At 34.9% G+C, this 12,843-nt stretch overlaps 1 pseudogene; it reads right to left on the reverse strand.

Moving 5' to 3' along the window:
- Window positions 1–5,650: 5,650 nt before the first annotated feature.
- LOC142522445 (alpha-1,4 glucan phosphorylase L-2 isozyme, chloroplastic/amyloplastic-like) lies at window positions 5,651–12,408 on the reverse strand (annotated as a pseudogene).
- Between the last annotated feature and the right edge of the window lie 435 nt (window positions 12,409–12,843).

The raw sequence follows: 12,843 nt of genomic DNA on the forward strand, positions 1-12,843 counted from the left end.
AGTCAGAGCGGACGATTCAGACATTGGAAGATATGCTGAGAGCTGTAGTGCTTGATTTTAGCACTAATTGGTAAGATACATTGCCTCTTTGTGAGTTCTCGTACAACAATAGCTATCAGACGAGTATTGAGATGGCTCCTTTCGAAGCGTTGTACGAAAAGAAGTGTTGATCCCCTCTTTATTGGGATGATATCTCCGAAGTTCCTGAGATTGGACCTGATATGATAAGAGATATGACTGAAAAAGTGAAGCTGATTCAGAAGAAAATGAAGGCAGCGCAAGATAGACAGGCCAAATATGTGAATATCCGACGGAGACCGTTGGTATTTGAGGTTGGAGACCGAGTATTTCTGAAGATTTCACCTTTCCGAGGAGTTGTCAGATTTGGCAAGAAAGGAAAATTGTCTCCACGATACGTTGGTCCATATGAGATTCTCGAGAAGATAGGAGATCGTGCCTATCGACTCGCCTTACCGCCTTCATTATCTGGAATACATGAGGACTTTCATGTATCTATGCTGCGAAAATATCTCCCTAATGATTCTCACGTTATTCAGCCAGACGAGACCGAGCTGGATGAGACATTGAGTTATGTCGAGAAACCGATTCGGATTATCGATTGTAAGGAAAAAAAACTCAGAACAAGGACTATCCCACTGGTGAAAGTGCAGTGGACTCGTCATGGCATTGAAGAAGCTACTTGAGAGACTGAATCAGATATGAGACAGGAATTCCCAGAGTTATTCCACTGATGTAAGTTTCTATTCAGTTTCTGTTACATTCCTTCTTAGTGATATGATTGATTGCTTGAGATTTCGAGGACGAAATCATGTCTCAGAGGGGGAGAATTGTAAGGCCCGAGATTATATCATTTTAATCCGAGATTATTTAATTTACGAATTTTGGAATGATGAATTAAATTCCACGATTTTTGTAATTAATGAGGATTAAAATGGAATTAAAAAGAGTTTTGAGGACCAAATTGCAAATAGTGAAGAATTCAGGGTCTAAAGTGCAATATTGGCTTGAGTGGGACACTTGGCATACCATGCTTTCTTGAGATATATATTCTCATCTCCCTCGGCATCTACAGGAAGAAAGAATCGAGACTTTCCAGAAAATTTCTCTCAAGCTTCATTTGATACTAGAATTGTGATTTTGCATGTACCGGTGATCCGATTTTTAATCCGAACACAGTTCTGTGATCCTCTCGTCAACGGCTACAACATGACGTAAGTTTTATTGATTTCTGACATGATTTGAAATTAGGAGATTAAAAGAATTAGATATGATTCATATATGATGTTCTTGACATGTTAGACATCATAGAATCGAAGTCAGATTGAAAAACAGATCGATTATGGAATTGTTCTGATTTTTCAGATTATATTGATTGATATTGGCCAGATTTGGATTGTTAATTGATTACAGCTGTTATTGGACATGGGTTATGATTTGTAATTAATATCTGTTGAGATTGTATTGACGGGAATATTCAGATTGTTCCGTTATGCCGTTGATTTTGAATTAAATCCAGATTGATCCGAGTTGGTATTGATTGGAGTAGTATATTGATACAGTACTATTGATATTGTCATTGCCATATTGAGGGTTGACAGACTTTGAATTCCAGACAGGAACGACATCAGAATTTCAATAAAAGAAAGGTATAAGTCAATGTGGTACCGGGAGATCGACTCAAGTAGGATATACTTGAGTTTCCCTAAATCACATACTTATTGTTATTATATGCATTGCTTTGATTATTATATGTTGTTCTATTGATTTATAGGAAGCATGTAATAGATGAGTATTAGACGAGTGATCTTGTGACAGAAGTGCCTGATAGTGGTGGGATCGCCACGGGCACATTGCACGATGTCACAAGATAGTGTATTGGCGATAGTGCCACAGACTGTAACGGATAGGTCAAGACACTGAATGTTTGGTTATATCGATTGAATAGAATTGAAGTTTCTTCTATTACTGAATTCGATATAGGAATGCCAACGTCTGGAAACCGGGATCCCTAGACTAGGATTGAGTCTAGTCTGAGTCGTGGAGTCACGAGCATTGTCGACAGTTTTATATTGATTATGTTTCAGATTTTGATACATATTGCTGTTATTTGTCCATGCTTTTATGTTTATCATATGATTGCATGTTCGTTGATTTATGCTGGGATTATATTCTCATCGGAATTATCTGGCTGTTGTCGTGTTTGTATATGTGCATGACAACAGGTGGGACAGGATCAGGGTCGAGGAAATGACGAGAGATCATGAATAGAGTGGAGACCACGAACTTTGACGTTGCTGTAGATAGGGTTTGGACACGTGATAGCTAGTTGTTGAACCTGAGTTTTGAATGATTGTATATAGTACCAAACTTGTGCTTGAATACTGATATGTATATTAGAATGATTTCCATTACGTTCCGCATTTAAAAAAAAAATTAGACCCTATTTATTATAATTGATTAAATTGTCCCAATGACGATTATGAACTTGATTAGCGTCCGGGTCCCCACAATATATATATATATATATAGAAAGCTTTTTATAGAACACGTCGATCATTTTTATCAAGCAACACATTATCTATCCAACGTTATTTTGAGCAAATCAAAGAACTACTCGTTATCTTCAAAGCTCAAAATACGGAAAAGCAGCGCACTCATTATAGCCGAAGTCTTTTAGTGATACCTTCTGGAAACAGTCAACCAGAAGAACATGAGACGTAGAAGATTTCATCTTCGAACTTTCAGGAACAAACATTGTCTACTGCCTACTGTTTTATTGTTTTCACCATCATATCATCAGATCGTTTGCGCACTTATTATTGTGATCTGCTGGATATTTATTCGAACAAGATAAGGTATAATTTCTAACAGGATTCTAGCACCCTTTGCAAAAACGTCAAACAAAGAAACGAGTTTATTCACCCTCTCTAAACTCTATATCAATCCCCAACAATATATTTTAGATTTTTAAGAGCTTCTAGTAAATAAGATATTTTTGATTCATTAAACTAAATATTCTAAAAATCTCATAAATTTTTAGAATTATAAGACATTTTAGAGCTCTTAAAATATTTAACAAGACAAGTTGTTTCCCGTGGACAAAAACAACCATAGCGAGGAAAAGCTACTTTTGGTAAATTAGGATATAAACATAAATATTTATATTATTTAGATGATTTTAAATAAATTTCATGTAACGTGAGAAATATTATCATATAAATATTATCTACCGACAAATTTGATGGAGTTGAACCAAACTTTGACAACGGATAATTACCATTATAGACATTAATTACAATGATAACCATATTAATTATAGATGATGATCGCTCGGTGGATAATCTCTGGCCGACATTAAATCAATGGTTGATTTGTACAAATATTTTAGGCTTTGTAAATACTACCCATGATAATAGTGTTCTTATCCATCCAATACATGATATGTGTGTTGAGTGATGAATCATTGTCACTCATCCATACATCATAGTTTAAATAGGGACCATGATTTATCAACTCGGCAAACATATCATGTACTGGGTGGATAAGGGTACTATCTATGTTGATAACATGAAGAAAACCATTTTTTTTTGGTTGAGGGCATATATTATTGGCAAAAAATTGTGTGAGACGGTCTCACGGGTCGTATTTTGTGAGACAGATATCTTATTTGGGTCATCCATGAAAAAATATTACTTTTTATGCTAAAAGTATTACTTTTTATTGTGAGGATTGACCCGTCTCACATATAAAGATTCGTGAGACCGTCTCACAAGATACCTATTCTATATTATTATCACAATAACTGTAGTTAGAGGGAGCTTTAACCCTTAATGATATTATTATTATCATCAATAATACATACAAATCATATCATTTTCTCTTTAATTATAATAACTACTACTTTTCATTAATTATTTTTGAAGTAGGTTGTTTATGATCTTATTCTAATTCTAACAAAAAACAACAGTTAATCATCATTTTTCATTACATTGAGCTCTGATCCCATAGCCTTTTTTTTTTTTTTGTTAAGTTCAATATCACACAAAAATTTAATAAAATATTCCTCAACTTTCTAAATATGTAAAAGGAAATTTATAATTTCGTCTTCTATGTGAGACTATACATGCTAGGTCAACAACATGTCGGAAAAAGGAACAAAAGTTAGAAAAAAGAACAAAGATAACAAACTAAGATTAAAATTTGACAACACAGTGGACCAATATCACAATCATAAAAAAGACAAATATATTATACTAAAATTGCCAGTTTTCTCATATAGAAAATATAAGTTATATGTATTTAATAATTATTCAAAAAATTTCCTAAGAATTTTACTCAAATAAATTTCAAAGACATTGATCAACCATCTGCTTGGATAGGACGGAACCCCTTTGAGATATTGGACCCATCGATCTGAAAATTGGAGTTGCATCGGATGTGTTCGCGTGGCATAGCACAGGGAAAGCTTTGGACTACTCGACTAAGCATTGTAATGAAAACGGAGGGGAAAGGTCGAAATATCATTAGATTTTGGCTGCGACACGATATTTTTAACGTTTGTCCACCAAATTTGCTAAAGGAGTTAGCTCAGTGTGTGTGAGAGAACTTTAGTTTATTTTAAAGTGATTCTTCTAAATATTTTTTGAAAGTAGGTGATAAGTAAAGTAAAAAGTGTTTGGAAATAAAATCATAAAGCTAATATAAGCTAAAATTTGAGTGTTCGGAGAAAAATTACTTCCAAATTTATTTGTTCTGTAATTACAACATTATCCTTAACCTACATAACATTGTCATTTTTTTAATTATCTAAATTTTGGTATTAAGGCTTTCAACAATGTATTTATATAATTATTATTAAATTTTGAATATTTTGTACAAAATTAATTTTTTCTTATTAAAAAATAGATGTTTGAAAATTTATATTAAAATGTAAAAAAATGAATTTTTTTTATAAATACACCGTGTATGTAAAAAAAATAAATAAATGTGAAAATGTAAATTATAAAAAAAAATTTAAATATAATTTTTTTTATAAAATATGATTTTGAATTTTATATAGTCTTAAAAACTTGTATATAAATAAGATTTAAAATTTTAAAATATCTCCAAAAATATTTATAAAAATTGAAAATAATTGTGGAATATGATAAAATTTAAGAGTTCTAGAAACATGAAAAAATCTCGAACTTACTTCAACATTTTGGTTAAAAATTATTGAAGTTGAAGCAGAAGCTGGTTTTCATACACCCCAAAGCATTTCTACCCAGCTAGAATCCAAGAAGTACTTGTTAGAAACTCTCCCGAACACTTTCTAATTTTATGTATAAACGAAATAAAAAAATATACTTCATTCTAATATTTAAATAAATCCTTAAAAAAATTGTGTTTTTTGTATCCACATACCTTCATTTCGGGGAGAACCAGCTAGCTCCGAGTTCGAGACAGCTGATAAAAATCGTTGTTTAGATATATTTAACCTTGCCTCCCTAAAAAGTTGTCATTTTTGCATTTATAACATAGGTAAATATCAAATGCAGTAAATACAGATGAGTTCCCAAAAAATTATATATAATTTATAAATATGGGTGAATTTTAGGGTTGCTAAGAAAAAACGATAACGTTGACGCGATGATCAATGGGCCAAAGGGCCTTTTGGGTTCACATCTAGTTTATGTATTGGACTCAAAAAATAGTCACAGGCAAGAAATGAGGCCCACCAAAGAAGCCCATTATTACAATTGAATGGCTCACAATCAAGAATTCTATACTAAAAACAGAAGCTACTCTGCCAAATGGTAACCACTATGCTCAGTATACCTGTAAAAGTCGCTTTCATCCTCAACTATGGTCATTTTCTATGGCAATACAACAGGTTCAATCATCCATATGTCTCTTGCATGCTCATGGATCGTGCGGTCGCTGCTGAACTTGAATGAACCAGCTGTGTTTAAGATCGACATTTTAGTCCATTTCTGCATCGACGACGAAAAGTGTATGGTTAGAAACTTACTTGAATTCTACGATCCTAATTTAGTCGTCCTTCGAGCAGCCTACGTAATTATGCATGTTGCATTGGAAGAAAACATCTTACTTTTTGATCTTTGTATGCCTTGTCAACTTTCTCTTGGCACTCGATGTAACTTGGAAAGTCTTTGCCGACGAGAAAATAATCAGCTCGGCCATACCCTTCATTTCCTTCCAAGGATCCCATCAGTTCTTTGTAGTTGTATGGGCCAAATATGCCCGTTCTGACGAATGCTTTCACTTCTTCAAATCTAGGATCCGACGTGAACTGCATACCAGAAAGAATATTTTAGAATCGTCTAGGTAGCAATGAAGGATTAAGAATATTGTATTTAAGCTGATTTACATTAATTCTGTATCCCTGAAAAATAACTAATCATGTTTTTCTCCATCTTTGGAAAGTTTTTATAGGATCGAGAGCATGTTATTGTTCCTACAACGGGGCATAATAGTGTAATAAAACTTTTGCGGTGCATTTGAATTGACTCATTTGAAATTTATGGATTGAAATCTACTTTCATTGTTTACATAACTTAAACAAAAGACTTTCAAATTCATGTCCGTACTTTTTTACATTATAATTATATTAATCACAACAGATTTCAAATCCTTAAAATATTGAAGTCATTTGAAATTCATTGTGATTAGTATAATTATAGTGTACACAAGTATGATATAAATTTGAGTTTTTTTTGTTTATGTTATTTAACTATGAAAATAAATTCGAAATAATGGATTTCAAATGACTCAGTCCAAATGCAACCTTAAAAGATATTTAATCGAGTGTTTTGAACTCGAGAGATGTATTTGATGTATGAATTGTGAAAGTTTGAAATACATTATACTCATTATTGTAAAGCTTAAATTAGAACATGAGAAATTTCAAATCACGGTATTTAAACCATCCAAACAAGTGAGATAGATTTGGATCATGTATTTGAAATTCTATGACTCTAAATCCCTCAAACCAGATGCATTGTCCGAAATCTCATCTTCAATAGAACTTGTTTTCTCGCAAGTCAAATTAAATTGTATAGTAATTCAAACACAACATTTCAATTAAAGTGTACTTGAACTTTTACCGCTACTGAAAGAAAAAACTATAATAACTGAGGTAGCTATAAGTTTTTACCTTTCCCTTGGATCTTTCTTGACGAAGGCCGGCAATTTCTTCAGCCCGAGCACCAAAAAGAAAGAAGTTTTCTTCTCCAACTTCTTGCCTGATTTCAACATTGGCACCATCCAATGTTCCAATAAGGATGCAGCCATTCATTGAAAATTTCATGTTGCTTGTTCCACTGGCTTCCATTCCAGCAGTACTACACCAATTCAAATATAGCAGCACTATGCAGAAAATCAAGATTATAGGAGCTGCGTTGTTTTAAGTCAAACAATACCTGATGTGTTGAGAAAGCTCACTTCCAGGGATAGTGCTTCTGCAACACTGACGTTGTTGTAATCAGGGACAAAGATGACCAAAAACAGAAAAATAAACAACAATTCTATTCACATAGGAGAATTTCTTCACATAGGAGAATTTCTTAAGGCGTCGTGTTAACGACTCATGAGATAGTATTTGATGGACATTTGTTTCTGATTCGCAATCTTCCTTGAATCTCGTCATCGTGTACCTTCAAAAGGTTGCCTATCTCAGGTTCGTGGTTTATTGTTGCCCCGACATCAGTGATGAATTTTACGATCCTCTTAGCTTGGACGTATGTAGCAATGCTTTTCCCCCAAATATACAAACCCGGGGAACAAATTTTTCTTCCATCTCCTCACGACTCATTTCCTTCATCTTCTTGTAGCGATAGACAATTCCCATGATATTCAACAATTGTCGTCTGTACTCATGAATTCGCTTTATCTGGAAGAATGTTAAGTTTATAAACTTTTAAAGCTCACGGGAAGGTAAAATCGAATATATTTATACTCAAGGACAATAAATAGGGAAACCTGAACGTCGAACATTGCATCAGGGCTAAGTGGCTAACAACATATCCAGTTTTCTCCTTGAGAAATGACGCAACTTTCTTCTTGTTGTTTCTATTTGCCTCTCTCCATTCAGTGTGGAGTTCTTCATTATCTGCAAGCTATAGCCAATTCAAGAAATCATGATAGTATTGCCAAAAACTGTAACATCAAATTCAATATAATGTGAACTAAATGAAAAAGATTTAATGACGAACAAGATTTGAATGAATACCTTCCGTAACTCTGCTAACTTTTCAGTGTTTATTAGCCAGTCATCTGACCCAGTCCACTTGGTTATGATTTTACAGAGCGCTGGATTACAAAAACTCATCCATCTTCTTGGAGTTACAGTTACCCCATTAGTTTTATTCTGAAATTTCTCAGGCCATAACTGTCACTTGCAAAAAACAAGTCAGTAGCAATACATGTTACTGAGAGAAGCCAGACGACTCTATTGGTAACGGTACCGTTGGAGCAAAACAATATTGAATCAAATCCCAGATTTTAATTGCCTGATAAAAATCATTAAAAACTTCCTTCTTGACAATATCACTGTGAATCTCAGCAACACCATTCACTGCATGCCCTCCCACAACACATAAATTAGCCATCCGGACCAACCGTGGTTGCTTTGGATTTGGTTCAAGTGCCAGCTTCACTTTCTTCTCTGCCTTTGAGATTTCAGGTTTCTTATCCTTGTCATTAGGTTTTTTTGTTTCATCTTTATCATTAGGCTTTTAACTTCGTCCTTGGGGATAGGTTTTGCAATTTTATCTGATTCAGAAACTTTATCCTCTTTAGCAGATTTGGCCAAAACGCTTTCCTGTGATTTAATAAGTAATTTCAGGACAGAAGAAGGAGGCTCCATATTATCAAGAATTCTCATTTACTTCAGCTTTTTATGTAGCAGATCCAGGTCCTCAGTGTCGTATTCTGCGATAACGGTATCAATAAACTGCACAAAAAGCATCAGTGTGTAAGGATAGATAGAGATAAACATTAAGAAATGAAACACGCTAAATATATAGCTTTAAACTGTGGTAGCTTGTAGCGTCTTTGCCATGTGATGAAACCCAAGGACGAAATACCTCTTCCTCGATCTTTTTTATGATTTCCAAATGCCAGGGAAGAAGTTGTTGCATAAGATTCACATCCCATTTCTCAAGAGCCTCGGGTTGAACAGTGTGGTTACTGTATGCCACGGTTCTGTTAGTGCAAATGACAACATTCAGGAACACACTGACATGAACACAAAATATAACAAATAACAAGCACCTCAACATCTCAATGATCTTTAATGACAATGATACATGAATACCTTACAGGTGCATACACAAGAATTAGTAAAAATTTGTGGCAAAATAGTCTTTTGAGTTGCTTTCTACAGCACCTAGAGTCAGCAGCAGATTCACTTGAGTAAGCAATCAAATAACATATCTCTGAGTGATCTTCCATGCTTCTTCCAGTTCAAACCCTTCCCATCTATTAATATTCTCATCAGTTCTGGTATACACAGAGTTGGGTGAGTATCGTTCATTTGCAAAGCAACCTCCTCTGGGAAATTCTCCCATTTAAAAGGTTCCCCCGATCTCCTCTCAAATCTGGTTATAATATCTTGGAGAGAAGCTGAGCATAGAGTATATTGTTGTTTCAATCTAAGTGTCTTTCCCTCGTATGATTCATCACCAGGGTATAAAACATAGCAAATCTGATCCAAAAATAAAAGGGAACAGATCATATTTACTTGATTACGTCAGGTTCCTTCGTTCTAGCAGGAAAGCATGAAATTTTGTATTATTTGTCCTTTAATAGAAGCTAAGCATTTTATGATGCAAATTGCACCCCTTAAAAGTGAAAGGTACCGCAATCTAAGAGTTTTGTTGTCCTGATAGAGATAGAGCTAAAATTAAATTATGCATGGGAGAATCAGAGTAGACCTTTTCAGCCCTTTTCAAGGCCTCATATGATTTTGCATGATCCCCAGCATTAAATGCATGTAAATCAAAAACTTCTGAAGGAACTTTTGTCGACCACAGCCTGAGGTTTAGTGTCGTTTTTGTTTTATATCCTGGTATTGGAACATCGTAGGCAACAGCAATAATGTCTTCACCTCCCACCCATTCTTGTCTTCCATCTCGATCTTCAATGACTTTTCCATAAAATTTAACTGGATAGAAGACATCGTTTCTAACGACTTCCCATGGATTTCCCATCTGATTTTAATAAGGAAACATTTGACAAAGTGAACAAGAAAATCACTGTAAGCATGCGTTTTTGATTGCGCGCTTCAATGAAAAAAGAAAAAAAAGAACAGCGTTGCCGAAACCTCAATAGAGAAATGCAACACCTGAATAAAAAAGAAAATAGACTGAGCATACCTCTAGCCAATTTTCTGCAACTTCCTCTTAACCATCTTTTGTGATGAGCTGCTTGAATAGACCACATCTGTATCTAAGTCCATAACCCCATCCTGGATAGTTAAGAGTTGCCATGGAGTCTAGAAAGCAAGATGCAAGCCGTCCTAAACCTCCATTACCAAGTGCAGCATCTGGTTCCTACAATCATATATACAGTTGATACTCGTTGATGGAACGGAATAACACTTGCTAAATTACGGAAAATATCCGTATATTTTGTTTTCACTCTAATAAATAATAGAAGGCCCTGGAAACACTATTTCATGATATCCATCAAATGGAAATAAGTTCAATCATCAACCTTTACTTGAGGTACTAAATAATCATTTGAAAGTACCATTGTCTCAGTACTAGTGGAGGAAGAACATATATCAATCTATGATTTCAAATTCACATTTCAGGAATAGACAAAACCATTCTTAAACAGTTAGAAAAATTCTCTCAGTTTTCATTCTGTGCATCAGTCAGGACATCCAGAGAAGAAAGAAATTGTATCCCAACTTCTGGGAGTGTACAATATACAAACTTTACCTCTTATGCATCATAACAATTAATGACAATCAATTACTAACCCGGGTAGGCTAATTGAATTATACACATATTATGAGACTATCAGAAGCATTTCCTACCTGTCCAACGACGTCTTCTAAATTGTGCCCAATCTTTTTCAGCGCCTCAGCATAAGCCCCTGTCAGCTCCAAATTACCAATTGCATTCAATAATGCTCTACCCTATTGCGTAAGATTAGGAGATTAAATTGTGAAACGGTGCATACAAATCTTGAAGGCCCTAGATATTTTATGCAGAGGCCAGAGATAACAGTTTACCTGAAGAAATTCCATCGACAAATAATAGGCTTGCTTCACATTCAGCTTTTCATAACGTTCATTTGTGGCATTCCAATTTATAATGAGCATATCACGAACACTCTCAGCCGTGGCATAGTATGCTTTAGCAAGATTAAACACCTCGGGTGAAAATAATGGATTGAAGTCGGCATGATATTTGATACTCGATGCAACAGATGCAGAATCTGGACTAAGAGCATCTAATACAATTCCTAAATCAACAAAAGAAGTTTTCAAAGAAAAAAAACATCAGTTCTGATATCTAAAACAACTAAAAGGTTTCACCTTTCACATTTCTACAGTTTTCTTGTAATTAACGAGAATCCAAATAATTGCTATGGCCTTTAAGCGGGAGCCCATGCATGCAGTGAAGATAGATACGTCGAGACAATTCAAGAAAAAAGACCAAATGGGTACGAAAGCTAATTCGCTTTTCTTACTTACATGTGAAAAAGAAAGTGAAAAGGTGAAAATTCCCAAGCTGCCAAATCAGATTATACAGGAATCTCATACACTACTGCACGAATGCTATGCATGACAAAGCAAGTAAACAAAAAAAAAGCTACAACTAGTGAATATATTTTACTCGAACAAATCAAGAAAATAGAATTGAACTTAAACAGAGCTAAAAATTTCAAAACTAAGCCCATCGTAAAGCAAGCATAAACTATGACGCCAAATTACACTACTCTAACGAGATCATTCAGTTCCGAAATCGGTGCGTATTTCGCGTGTAAACTAGACCTTGTTCTCGAATGGCGGGAGGAGGGTCTTCGAGTTTCTGCGGTCTCTCCCCAGCCACACTCTTCACAAAGAAACATCTCCTCACATAACCACGCGACCCCGCCGATGATTTCCTGAACACCAAGTGCCTCTTCGATCGCTTCGAATCACTGGCAAGAGTAGAGAAAAGAAGGGTAGTCGATTGCCACACTGGGAATGCCGAAACCTCCATTGATGACACCTCAAACACCCAAAAAATCTCCCAGCTTTTGCCTGTTCAGAGATTGTGAAGAGAGAATTTTGGGTGATGGGTTTGGAACAAATGAATGGTTCGAAGATGATGCAGCATATTACGCACGAGAAGATAGTCGATTCGTCGTTTTGCTACAAAGGAAAATATATGTGTTTATATTTCATTCATAATATCTTTCATAGTTGGAGCTAATGCAGAACCAAACGAGTTCGAAAAAATATTTCTTCGTTATTAAATTTCAATTAAACTATAATAAGTGGTATTAAGATATTATTATTACCTTAATACTACATTTGGTTTGGAATATAAAATAATAAAATGATTGAGAGAAATGATAAAAAGAATGATTGAAGTATATAATGATAAAATAATATTATGTTTAATATGATTGTTAAGAATAAGATTAATAATAATCTTTTGATAAATTGATAAAATTGCTCTTCCAGTTTTGTGACGGCGGCGACGGTCGACGGTGGTCGGCCGATCGGCTGCGACGGCGGCGACAACGACGGCCGTTCGGCTATCGGCCGGCGGTCGGCCGACAGGAGGAGGCGGCGGCCTGTGGGGGTGGAGGGAAGCGGTT

The sequence above is a fragment of the Primulina tabacum genome, chromosome 13 (genome assembly GCF_025594145.1).
Source record: "Primulina tabacum isolate GXHZ01 chromosome 13, ASM2559414v2, whole genome shotgun sequence".
Classification (NCBI taxonomy): domain Eukaryota; kingdom Viridiplantae; phylum Streptophyta; class Magnoliopsida; order Lamiales; family Gesneriaceae; genus Primulina; species Primulina tabacum.